This window comes from Halyomorpha halys, unplaced genomic scaffold, assembly GCF_000696795.3.
Source record: "Halyomorpha halys isolate HHAL.00 unplaced genomic scaffold, Hhal_1.1 Scaffold500.1, whole genome shotgun sequence".
NCBI classification, from domain to species: Eukaryota; Metazoa; Arthropoda; class Insecta; order Hemiptera; family Pentatomidae; genus Halyomorpha; species Halyomorpha halys.
Window position 1 is genome coordinate 536,266 of NW_027111990.1, and position 12,843 is coordinate 549,108.

The 12,843-nt window shown below is 29.0% G+C and overlaps 1 protein-coding gene across 2 annotated transcripts in view; it reads right to left on the reverse strand.

Moving 5' to 3' along the window:
• Positions 1-12,843, reverse strand: part of LOC106683631 (translational regulator orb2) — a 235,336-nt gene that overhangs the window by 100,977 nt on the left and 121,516 nt on the right. The window lies entirely within an intron of this gene.

A 12,843-nucleotide genomic window follows, 5' to 3' on the forward strand; every position in this document is an offset into this window, starting at 1 on the left:
TAATATTGTTATTTGTTTGGAATTGTTAAAGATCATATTTGTAATAAAAGCTGTGATAGATTGTTCTCGAGGATGTCCAAATAGGCCGAAACATAGGCCTTTCCTTTTTATTTTATAAAAGAATAAAAAATGTTTTGAGACTAAAATGGATAGAATTTCATTTATCCTATGTAAAATGTGTTATGGGAAATTTTATTTGCCGAATCATTTTTTTTTTCAAATAAAGATATAGCCATGCTTCATCTGATGTCTAACCCAAGATGTTTATTTTTTGTATATATGGAAAAAAAAATTTAATTTTAATTAAGTTTACATTGTGATGAAGTCGCGAGTGGTTCAGATTCTAAATAAATAAATTGTATAATTCTTAGATTATCATTAAAATATCATTTACTTATTAGATTAAGATTCTAAATAAATAAATTGTATTATTCTTAGATTATCATTATAATATTATTTAATTAATAAATTAAAATTACACCTTTACAATATTTAAATCATTATAGTACAGACACGATTGATGGCAAGAGGAAATGGTATTATTTTATCTCTGTAGGTTTAAATTATAGAAATTTGGTGGTGTAATTTGATTAAAAAATATTCCTGTTCTAATATAAGATAATTGTTTTTATAAGATGACTTTGGTTTTTTATTTAGTTAATTTGATATAGTTTTAGTAATTGAAAGTAATTATTGATAATTTTAGTTTTTTATTCTAGTTTTTGGGTTTCAATTAGCATTTTATATTGTTATTGACTATTTGTGGTCCATCCATATTATTTTTTTTTCTCGATAATTTATATTTCAAAAAAAAAAAAAATGTAATAATGCTTATGTCTAGAGACTCTATTTGTATAGGGTTATTGCCTAAAAGTAAATAATGTATAATTGAATAATCCATTGCAATACTACATAATTTGTATTATAATCCACTTATACTAAGACATTACGTCATATTACTTTATATTTGTACCCTTAATAGTAATATTATTGCTGTTAATATACTATATACAATACTAATGTATTGAATAGTACTTTTATTTAACCATTTTACAGTTTTTTTTTTAGTTAAAATTAATTGAAATAACTGACAGTTAATAATTTTTGTCCGGTATGACCGCTACTTGGTTACACTGTGTGGTTGAAGCTAGATCGATAGCGGTCGTGGCTGTGGCAGCGCCTGTCGAGTAAGGAAGAACAATAGTCGATAATTTACACTATCAGTATCATCAAAGGCATCCTTAAATTTTAATTGTGGGGAGGAGATAAATTCAATTATAACACAAACTTTATTAAAAAAAAATTTAAAATGACTAAAACTATCAAGTATAAAAAAAGGAATTAGCAGACTGAATTAATTGATATGGAAGAAAACAATTTGTTTTTTCGGCTTATCAGTATACACAAAATTAAAAAAATTGAAATTTCAAGTTAAATAATAGTATTGAAATCTTTTAATATCAAAAGACCTTTAATTAAGCAATACCTAGTTTAATCACAAGAAATTTTATATATTATTTTAAATATTATTCAATGCACTACAAAAAAAATATTTACGTAAATTTCGGTACATACCAAATTACAAATACATTCTTTATCATAGGTATGTGGATAACTTGCCTCATTCTCTATTTTATATCAGTAATAATTTAAAAATAAAACATGATATCAGACACTGTAATTATATTTTAACCATAAAATAAAAAAATACGAATTAATTGTCTCTACTTAATAAAAAGTATTTTATTTTCTCAGTATATAATTATTATTTTGTCTATATACTATTGTAAAGATAATTTCTAAAAAATCTTTATCATACAGAATGAGTTTCTTTTAAATAACGTTCTACTTTTCTACAAATACACCAATAGATAGATACTTATAAATATAATTCAGATATTATAATTTATAAATAAATTGTGTATGGATGTGAAAAGACATACGGAACCAGAATTTATTAATGCTATAATTTTGCATAGTATAAAGTAATTATAATATAATAATATAAATTGTTTCAGTTAATGTTTTTAAAAAAACAAAAAAAAAGTTTGGAGTTATGTTTATATAAACACCTATCAATTGTTATATATGTTGAAAAATATATCCTGAAGATGGAGTAATGTTCTGAATTGTCGGTTTAAAATAAATTTATACAAATGCATACAATAAATATACATTACAAACAAAGTTGGATACGAGTATTGTATTAGAAGGCGTGGGATATTCAGTCCAATTAATGAGGAATGACTTTGCCACGTGTTCCACCAGTCCCCCACGCAATGTTCCCCCACTCTCTACTGCATTACCCATTGTCATGCGTTTCCATTTTATTAATATTTAATGTCATTTTTATTTATATTTTCTTTTTTATTTTTCATTTTACTTTTTTTTTTTATGAACTTTAAATTGAAAAATGGGGCGAGAGGGGTTTCTCCAGGCGGAACTGGGGTGGCTGGAACTCGTGGGGGGTGAATGCCCTCGTTTTCCTCCCCCATATCCTGCTGGCGGTCAATACTCCAGCGCCTAAGCCTACAATACCGCAGTGATAGGATTTTGGGGGAAAATACATTCCATCTGTAGACAACAATGAATTGTATTTTTCTCTCCCTGGTATGCGTTTTGTTGATTTTTTTTTGTGGACTAATTGGTGTTAGTACAGTCCTTATGGGGTTATAAATAAATTAAATGTAGTTGAAACCCTAAAAAGTCATGTGCATAAGCTTTAGCACAGATTTAAGTTAGGAAAATGTACCTTGTTCTAGAAATATACAACAGTATCATGAAAAATAAGAGAGATCTGCCAAGTAAAAACAGTAACAAGCAAGGTTGAACATAGCTTTTTGAAAAAAAGCAAACAATTACAACATATCTGACCAAAGGCATACAATTAAAAACCTGTTCCATTCCTTCTAAAAAAGAAAACAAACACTAATTATAAATTTGTAATTAAATATATGCTAGCTTCCCCGATGGCTCCTTCGTTCACTTTCATATATTATAAACTGATAATTTACTTGAGTAATATTTTTTTGTTGAAAAATCTCTGGTATTACGAACATTTATAGAAAGAGAAAAAATAAGTTTATAGGACTTCTGAATAAATTATGTTTCATTCTTAGGTTTTAAAGTTTCTTCTACCTTCGCCTCAAAGTGAGGCCTGGACAAAAGGTCAAATTCCAATATTTTCCTAAATAAGAAACTAAATTTAGATAATTCATATTTACAAATGAACAGGATAAGTCATTAGTCTCCGTTATTAATATAGATGCAGAAAGATTGTCATTAAATGTCTCAAATTAGTTTGGACTGACCGTCCAAATTTTTACATGGTTAATGGTTTTTGTAAATCAAAGCGATTTTAATTTTACAAATAAATAATTTGTTTTTTTAATTATTTAGTCTGTAATAAGTGGTAAAATGGATATCTAACCAAGAGGTAAGAGTACACACTCATAATTAAACGATTTACATGCATTAACAACTGTTCTGGAAAAAAATAGGATGTAAAGAAAAATCTTTATGTTATCTCACAATAAAGCCTTCTCTACTGGCTTGATACAGCCCTTAACAATCACGCCTAATAGTATCTTCGTATATCTTTGAAAAACGCCAAATTTCAATAGTAAGTTTTCTGGTTTTTAAGGTTAGGGATAGATTCCAATGAAAAGAACAGTATAATTAAGCAAACATAATAATTACTAAAATACTTGTACAGTACTTGCAAACAGTAGAATTTAGGTAACCAGCTTATAGAATTATCAACTGCTTGAGATATTAAAACCATTCATAATTTTATAAGATCTCCAAACCAATAATTTAAGTCTGTGATTAATATCCTTCTGGTCTCTTCGAACCATATCATTGTCTGAACTTCAATGGCATATTTACATGAAGTCTAGGGGTCACTATCGTTTTGTCCTTTTAGAAAGAATTGTAAGGATGATTGGAGTCGGTGAGAGATTGTGCTAGAAGCATGATGAGTATAGTTCTGATGGAAGTTTGCTAATTCGGATGGTATGAGATCAAAAACGGGATATTGAGGTCATTGCAAAGGGTTTTGTTTGTTACATAATATGGAACATTGGCTATTTTTCGAAGAACTTTAGATTGAAAGGATTGGATGCGTTTGATGTTCGAAAGTTCAGCTGTCCAAGTCCGTAGATTCAAATATTCTTACAGTTTAGTGGATTGTTTTTAATTGAAAGAAGAGTGCATGAATGATAGTCTATGCGACAGGCCAAATCGCCGTTTAAGTTCTTATCTTTTAAGTCTGGTTTGTGGGTTCCAAGTTCGATCTTTTACTACCGAATAAACGCGTTAAATCTTGTTTATTACTTTTCTTCTACCTATCTCCACCAAGTGGTTGTCTTATTTGTCGGCATCTTCAGCTACGTGAGGAATGGTGCCAACAAAGGCCTTGTATCTACCTTGTACCTTCCCCCCATTGTGAATCCGCCTTTAGGTAACCTCCTACCGAATGGAAGATGAAATGTTTAAATCGCCCATAACCTTTTTAGTCAGGTCAGATCATCGTAGGCAAAACGTAACGAGTCGGGTGCTTATTTATCTACATCAGATAAACGTGATTTTTGGAAATTATTATCATTTATTAGACTGTAGTTTATTTATTACTGCTTTATCTTAGATGTTCAAATAATTTTAACTTTTTTTCGTTTTTATTTTACCATCTCGAGGAGAGTACGATATGTATTAATGTTTCCCAACTGTAAAAACTATTTATAGCCTTAACTTAAACTAGACAAATGGCCTTAACTTCCAATCCATTGTAAAAGACTGATCTATATATAAGACTTTTCTGGACATACGGAGTGCAGCTTTGGGGCTCCACTAAACCATCGAATTACTCTCGTATCTAATCCTTACAATCCAAAATCCTTCTTGAAATCCTTAATGTTCTTTACCTTGTAAAAAATTAAGTCATCCATTAGGACCTCAATGTTCCATATGTTGCCGATTTGACCAGAACCATATACCTATCCTTCCATGATAAACTTCCCAACCACCCAAACCCACTTGTTTCCTTCACATTACCTGATAATTCTCCTAGGCGTCTGGAAAGAAAATGGCCTTGAGATCTTCTCCTTAAGAAGTGTAATTAGAGTTCTATCAATGGTAGATTCTCCACATATCTGTATCATGCCATTGTATAACTAACATCAAATTCATTTGTTGTATATATTTTTAATACAGTTCTAAATAAATTATTTTAAAAAATTTATAAAAGTAAGACTGTAATACATAAATGCAATTTCAATTGATTTATTTTATGTTTAATAAATAGGAAGAAAATTTGTTTGATACACAATCTGTTTTTGATTAATCACTCCTTTTATTCTGCGTGATCGATGGATTTTTTATTGAAAAATGACTAACGAAAGCAGAAAGGAAGGGAGGGCAAGCACCGTAATTTCAAATTATTATGAAATATTAATTCTGTCTTAATGTGTATATTTAGTTATTCTTTAGATAACTGGTTTCTTTAAGTTAATAAATAAGAAAGGTTTTATTTTGTATAATAACTTAATAGAATAATCTATTTATCCTTAGTGAATAAATGATTTATCCTGGGTATAAAATGATTGTATTTATTTATTTTCTAGGAAAGAAACCCTTAGTACTTTTTACTTCGTTTATTTCTAACTTTGGACGACGTTGATTGATTTTAATAAAACATAATTTTTAAATATAGGATTGGAAAGTAGAATCAGAAAGCATTTAATAAATATTAATACAAATATTGGATATATGATCTCTACTGCTAAAATTCAGGCAATATACGCTAAGATTAGGAACAAAATGAATATTTAACAAAGAATCAGCTTACGAACCAAAATGGATAAAAAAAATAAAATAGGAGTGGAATCAGGCTAAACCCTTTTAAATAAACAAAATGAGAGCAGTTCAGTATTTAAGTGAGTAGACGGATAGTCTAAAAAAAAAAAAGTGTACTAATTAAGGCAATAAGTTCTGTTAAATAATGGTAATAAAGAAATATACAAAAGAAAGAATGGTTGTTCCTCGATTTGTTAATTTACGTTACAAAATAAAACTGATACAAAAAAAAATGATATCAACCGTCATAACAGCTCCTGAAAAACTAAAGTAACGATATTCCGATAACTTATCACTCTTATCACGTCCCAACAGCTAGGTTTCACCCCTTTCATGCTGTTAAAAGTCAATAACCCACTTTCTAGAGACGTAAGCGGTCACACCTTAAAGTCGATGCCCAAAAGTCAGAAATGAAATATTATTTCACCGAAATCTTCTACCATGTATTAAACGGTGATCTAACTTTTACCATAATTAAGTAAGATACAAAATTTGAAACTATCAGATAATTTGGTGTTACATGAAATGGTTCTGTAAAATCATATATATATTTTTTTATATTTCAAAACCCATTAATTCGTACTAGGTTTTAATATTCTATATCACTGTTATATATTATTTTATTTTATTTTTATCCTTTAATTATTTTTTAACTATCATAAATATGTGGTTGTTTTATTAGTGAGATAATTTTTATTATTAAATTTTAATCATAAATATTAAGCAAAAAAACACATTAAGTATTTTAAAATTATATAATAATAATAAAAAATTATCATAGTCTTATTCTTAATAATTATAGATATATTTCACATTTTTGTAACGTTTTGACCCTAATTTAGTTAATATTATAATTTTTCCAAAATATTCGAAATTCCAAAATTTGAAAAACATCTTAATGTATGTAATTTTAACATCAACATTATAAGATTAAACATAAATCTTATACAAAATATTAATGTGTATATTTTGGATACAAAATCCCCAAAATTTCCTCCATAAATAAACAACTAAATTGCAGAATTTTAAATAAATATTTACAAATATTTGAAGGTGATATACATTTGAAAATAGATTTTAATTTTGCGGCTGTTGTTTAAGAAAATGGTCAATAGAAAAGTCTGAATTTTATTTTTAAAAATGTGGTATTATTGTGTCACAAAAGATTTTTTTCTTAATCTTTTTGATTAATACTTCTTGTGCAGATTTGCCATTGCTACTTATTGCCCTTAAAGAAGGTAAATTTGCAAAAACAATTAATTTTTGAAAAGATTTTTTTAAAATGTACTTTTCCTCGAACCAACTAAACATAATGTTTTCACATAAACATTCATATCAAAAGTTTGAAATAATTTTGTAAGCAACACGACTTACCTAGTTTTCATAACTTTAATACTTTGTAACCTACTTGTCCGCAACAAATAATTGCTTTCATTACATAAGTTGCTCTAAAATTATGCAAACGATAAATGTATTTTATTTTATGTAAGTTACAAACAACAAAAAAATCAATGTAAGAAAACTTTTTTTTTTTATCATTTGTTATACGGTGATTTTATACAATCATTTGCTGGACTGCACCGCAAGTATAAAAAATAAACACTTGTTTGTTTTATAAAGTGTAATAATCGATATTAGTTTACCATCAGTGATGATTTTATACTTTTTATAACGATGTTTCACTAAATTTTTAATTCTCGTTCAGTTTATTGTAGTGAAAAATAAGTATAATAATGTCATTCTTATATTAAATAACATCATTTTATGAAAGTGTAGTAAAAATGAATAAAACTATTAGAAGCCACTTAATTTAAGCATTTTAAAAGCACGCAGTCTGTCATATAAAAAAATATTTTTTGATTGCCCTGAGTCATGTTCATTAAATGTAGCTTATGTAATTGTAATTATTATTTGATTAAAAGATGCTTTTAGACAATCCTCACATTTAAATAAATATGCCTTCCTGAAAATCAAAGAACAATATATAATTTTTTAAAATACTGCTGATTTGCTCAGCCTCCACTGGCTAACTACCAGTGATGCGGCGAGAGGGATGCGCTGGGATCTTTTGAGCTCTGCTTTACCCCTCACACATTGGGAATAGAGTGTGATCAGGGATCCTCAGGTCGATTGTGTAAATATTGTATATAAGAGTCTAAATGTGACTTCTTTTTTTTTCATACACATAGTTTGATTATGTTCATTTTCATTATCCTTCTATTTGTATATATTTTAAGAGAGATTTTATTTATTTGTATGTACCTTTTTTTTATGATTTATTTATTGTTATTTACAACTGCATACACATATATACAACAAGTAAATTTGATGTAGGTGACATAGTGACATGATACAAACATGTGGAGAATCTACCCACTGATAGAACTCCAACTTTTTTTTAAAATTTATTTATTTTATTTTATTTTAGTATGAATAAGATCATTAATTACTATTAACAATTGCCCACAATAGTGTGGCAGATTGTAATATCTATCAATTAAATAAAGTTAAAAAAAAAAAAATACTGCTCATAATAAATTATGGCAATGAGCAATACTGCACGTTAGGGTAGGGTGGAAGGTCGAAATCATGACACAATAGACACAAAGGTTGTAACACTAACAATGATTTTTTTACAGAGCTACTGAACGCAGCCAAATCGTTCACTCTTTTGCTCTTGGGGAGCTAGACATGAATGAACCCACACCCATAAAAACTCTAAAGTATTTCCTGCTCTTTTCAAACACCGCCGACACAGAAGGGATTCGTTCGAGGCCTTGTGATTAGGAAGGATTGACATGTAAAAGAGGTTCCGTCTAATATGTGACTTACGAATGTTGAGCTACACAGTCCTCGCTGTTTTACACCAATTATATCTAGATTCGCAACGAAAAAAAACTACAAAAAAATACAACCATGGGTACTATGGTTTACGGTTGAATTTCCGGTGATAATGTAAATCCTTCAATCCTACAGAGGAGAGAAGACAAAACGAGAGCCTTCGTTCTACGTTAATGTGGAAGGCAGTGATACATTGACGAATACTCTGAAGGCCGCGTGTATAACCAGGTGTTGGAAGAGATATTTTCAGCCGAGTATCCAGGTTATGCTAGTAATACGTTTACAGGAGGGAACTTTTTTTATTACTTGTATGTGTGTGCATTTTACTAAATCCCAAAAATCGAAACTTTCAAAACAACTTCTGTTGATATCGGAACAAAACCATATCTCCTAGAAATAGCCTGTTATTGTTTATTTTGGTAATATAGTAAAGTTCACATTGTATGTTAATCATAAAAAATTATTATCAGATGTAATTATTTAGCGACCAATTAAGAAATAAAATGACTGATATATAAATCGTTGCTTAGTGTTGATAATATTGTTTTATGTTTAAATCGAGAGTAATAGCCAATACCAGTACGACATCTACCATATTTGCCTCTCAAGAACACACAAGTAAGTGGATAACGACGTTTGTTCGTTTCTTTGTTTGCTGAACATTTGTAGGTATTTTGGATTTGCGTCAAATGGTAAACGTTAGGCTGAGATGCTTGGAGATACCTGGCATCAGGCTTGGATATTCTCACCAAGCTTACTCCAACGCTTAAAATAAAGTTGTCTCAAATTAACTTGTGGTGATAAATTTTTAAATATATAAAATATTTTATATATTTACAAATTATTGGTTAAGATTTTAAAAATGGCTGACACTAGCTACTAACTAGCTTACTAAACGATCAGAGAATTTTCATTATTATTTTAAAACCCATACTAAAGCTATTATAAATACCAATAAATTTATATATATGTATATATATATATATATTAAACTTTTTCTCGACTTATTGTAAATTGAAATGGACAATTGGAGTTCTGGCAGTGGTCAGATACTCCACTCTAGTTGAGTGTTTGCGGCTTTAGCGCACTTGCTCAGCCTCCACTGGCTCATTACTATTGACGCAGTGAGAGGGATGTGTTGGGATCTCAAACAGCTCTGATGACAGCTGGGATCTCACACGTGGGGGATAGAGTGGGCTCAGGGATCCTCAGGTTGATAATGTAAATATTGTGTATAAGAGTATAAATGCGACTGCTGATTATTCTATTTGTTTTTTCATGTACATAGTTTGATTATGTTTATTTTCTGTATCCTTCTATTTGAATATATTCAGAGAGAGATTTTATTTTTTTTTTTTTCATTTATTCATTTATTTTTATTCTTGTGTTATTTTATTTTAGTATAAATGCAATCAGTTATCACTATTAATTGTTGCCCAACAACTTTGTGACAGATTGTAATATTTATCAATAAATAGAAAATAAGAAAACTTTTTTCTTGACTGTTGTAGGGATATATATTTTTTTATTATTTTTTATTTTTTTTATTTATTGATCGATATTACAATCTGTCACACAGTTGAGGGCAATAGGTAATAGTGATGATCGAATGTTGATGATACTAAAATAATAAATGAAAAAAAAAATCTCTTAAAATATTTACAAACAGAAGGTTAAACAAAATGAACATAATCAAACTGTGTGTATGAAAAAATAAATAAATAAAATAATATAATCTCTAGTCACATTTACTCTCTTATATACGATATTTACACAATCGACCTGAGGATCCCTGAGCCCACTCTTTCCCCCACGTGTGAGGGGTAGAGCAAAGCTCAAACAGATCCCAGCGCATCACTGGTTGTGAGCCAGTGGAGGCTGAGCAAATCAGCAGTATTTAAAAAAATTATATATTGCTCTTTGATTTTCAGGAAGGCATATTTATTTAAATGTGAGGATTGTCTAAAAGTGCGCTAAATTATATTTTTTATACCCACAAAAAAAAAAATATATATACACTAAATTAATAAAATAATAAAGGTTTAAAGTGTTTACATATAATTAGTTAAGATTTAAAAAAAATGAAAATACGCTTACTAAACTATTAGAGAATTTTAATTATTATTTTCAAACGCGTTGTAAAACTATTATAAACATCAACAAATTTATAAAAATACAAACATGAATTGATTAATGATATTGATTGATTTCACTAATTATTATCAATTTAAATTCTAAAAAGGCAATAACCAGAACACGTCCTAGCTCGCTCTAGTTTCTATAAACTAAATGAAATCATATCCTATCATCTAACGGTTGGAAAAGGCAATATAAATTCTCTGAAACGACACCAGATGATGCCAAGGTCTATCTTGAAGCATTTCCCTGTAATTATTTCCAACCACTGAAGAGTGAAGAAGTGAAAAATTGTAAAAGCCATAAACAGTCCACAGACACCTCGGTAAATACTGCACCCGCAACAATCAGGAATTCATATTCGATATTATTGAAGAAGTATCAATATTAGTGTATGTGAAAGGGGTATATTGAGCAATTTATATCAGTTGTGTGTGTCCAAACATAAAACATAGCCAATAAGTATGAAATAAAATTAATAGAAATATATCTAAACAAGCTAGTAACAATTTAATTGGAAATTGAACTATTCATAAAAATGAATCAATGAATATTTATCAGTTTAATGGAAATTATTTATGAGTTTACTAAGTGGTTAATTGTCACATTAATACATTTTATGTTTTATTTACATAAAGTTGTTTAATACAGAATATTAATGGATCATCTATTTGATATTGATGAACTTATAATAAAATGGTATTGGTTTAGTATAATTAAAATGTCATTATTTAGATATAAGTATAATAACAAAATAAATATTGTATTATTATATATTATAATTACATTTTTTTTTTTATATACTCTAAGCTCATAATTAAAACACAATAGTATTTAGTTTATGCCATGAATGTTTCGGTGAAACTGCATTCCCTGTTAAGAAGCAATCAGTCACAGTATTATAAGGTGAATAACTGGTTTTAAAATACAGAAAACTCTTGACTAAATATGGTCAAAGACTTTTATTTTGAGTTATGGTCTAACCATATTTCATTAAGAGTGTTCTATATTTTAGAAAGGTGACTCACTCAATAATACTGAGACAGATATGGGCAGTAAACCCGAAACGTTCAAGAAAAAAATTATAAATCAAATACTAATGCGATTGAATTGTGACCTAAAGGAAGGAAAAAAATTGAAATATGGAAGGTCAAAATATGAAATAACATTGATTTTTAAATTAAATTATACGGTTAAATAATAATAAACCATGATATTATAAGAAATTAATAAATAAATAAAGAAACAATTCGCCTAAGTTTGCTTAATGAAAAAATAAGCTGGGAAAGACTTCAATTAGTATTCTGTCCAAAGAGGTATTTGTACCTCTTTTTCCCTTGACAGAACACTCATTTTGAGTAAAGCGAAAATTAAACAATGGGTATTGAAGACAGGAAATATGCAATGTTATGCGTCCAGAGCGATAGAAAATGTAAATGAAAGCTGAGCTAGAAATTTATTGGCTGATTAAAAGAATTAAGGAAGGTGGATTCAAATGGACTGACCTTGTTGCCGTTTTATCGATCCTGAGTGCCATTCCTTAAATAAGTTACTTGTATCTCAGAGGATAGATTTTTTTTCCTAGCTTGAACTAAGACGTGAAGGGTATTCATCAAATAACAGACTAAACTGACCAAGCGTACAGAAGGAGGCCACTATAGGCAAGAGATCATGTGTGTATAGGAGACCAAACTAACCAAACGTAAAGGAGGCCATTGTATGGCAGTAATCGTAAGTAATGGAGACCAAACCGACCAAGCATACAGAAGGTCAATATAGGCCAGTGATCGTAGGTGTACAGGAGACCAAACTGACCAAGCGTACAGAAGGAGGCCACTAAAGATCAATTATGGTGTGTGTATAAGAGACTTAACTGACCCCGCGTACATAAGGATACCGCTATGGACCAGTGATCATGTGTGTATAGGAAACCGACAGACCTAAGCATAACAGAGGAGGTCACTACAGACAAGTAATCGTGGATGTAGAAGAGATCAAACAACTCAAACGTAC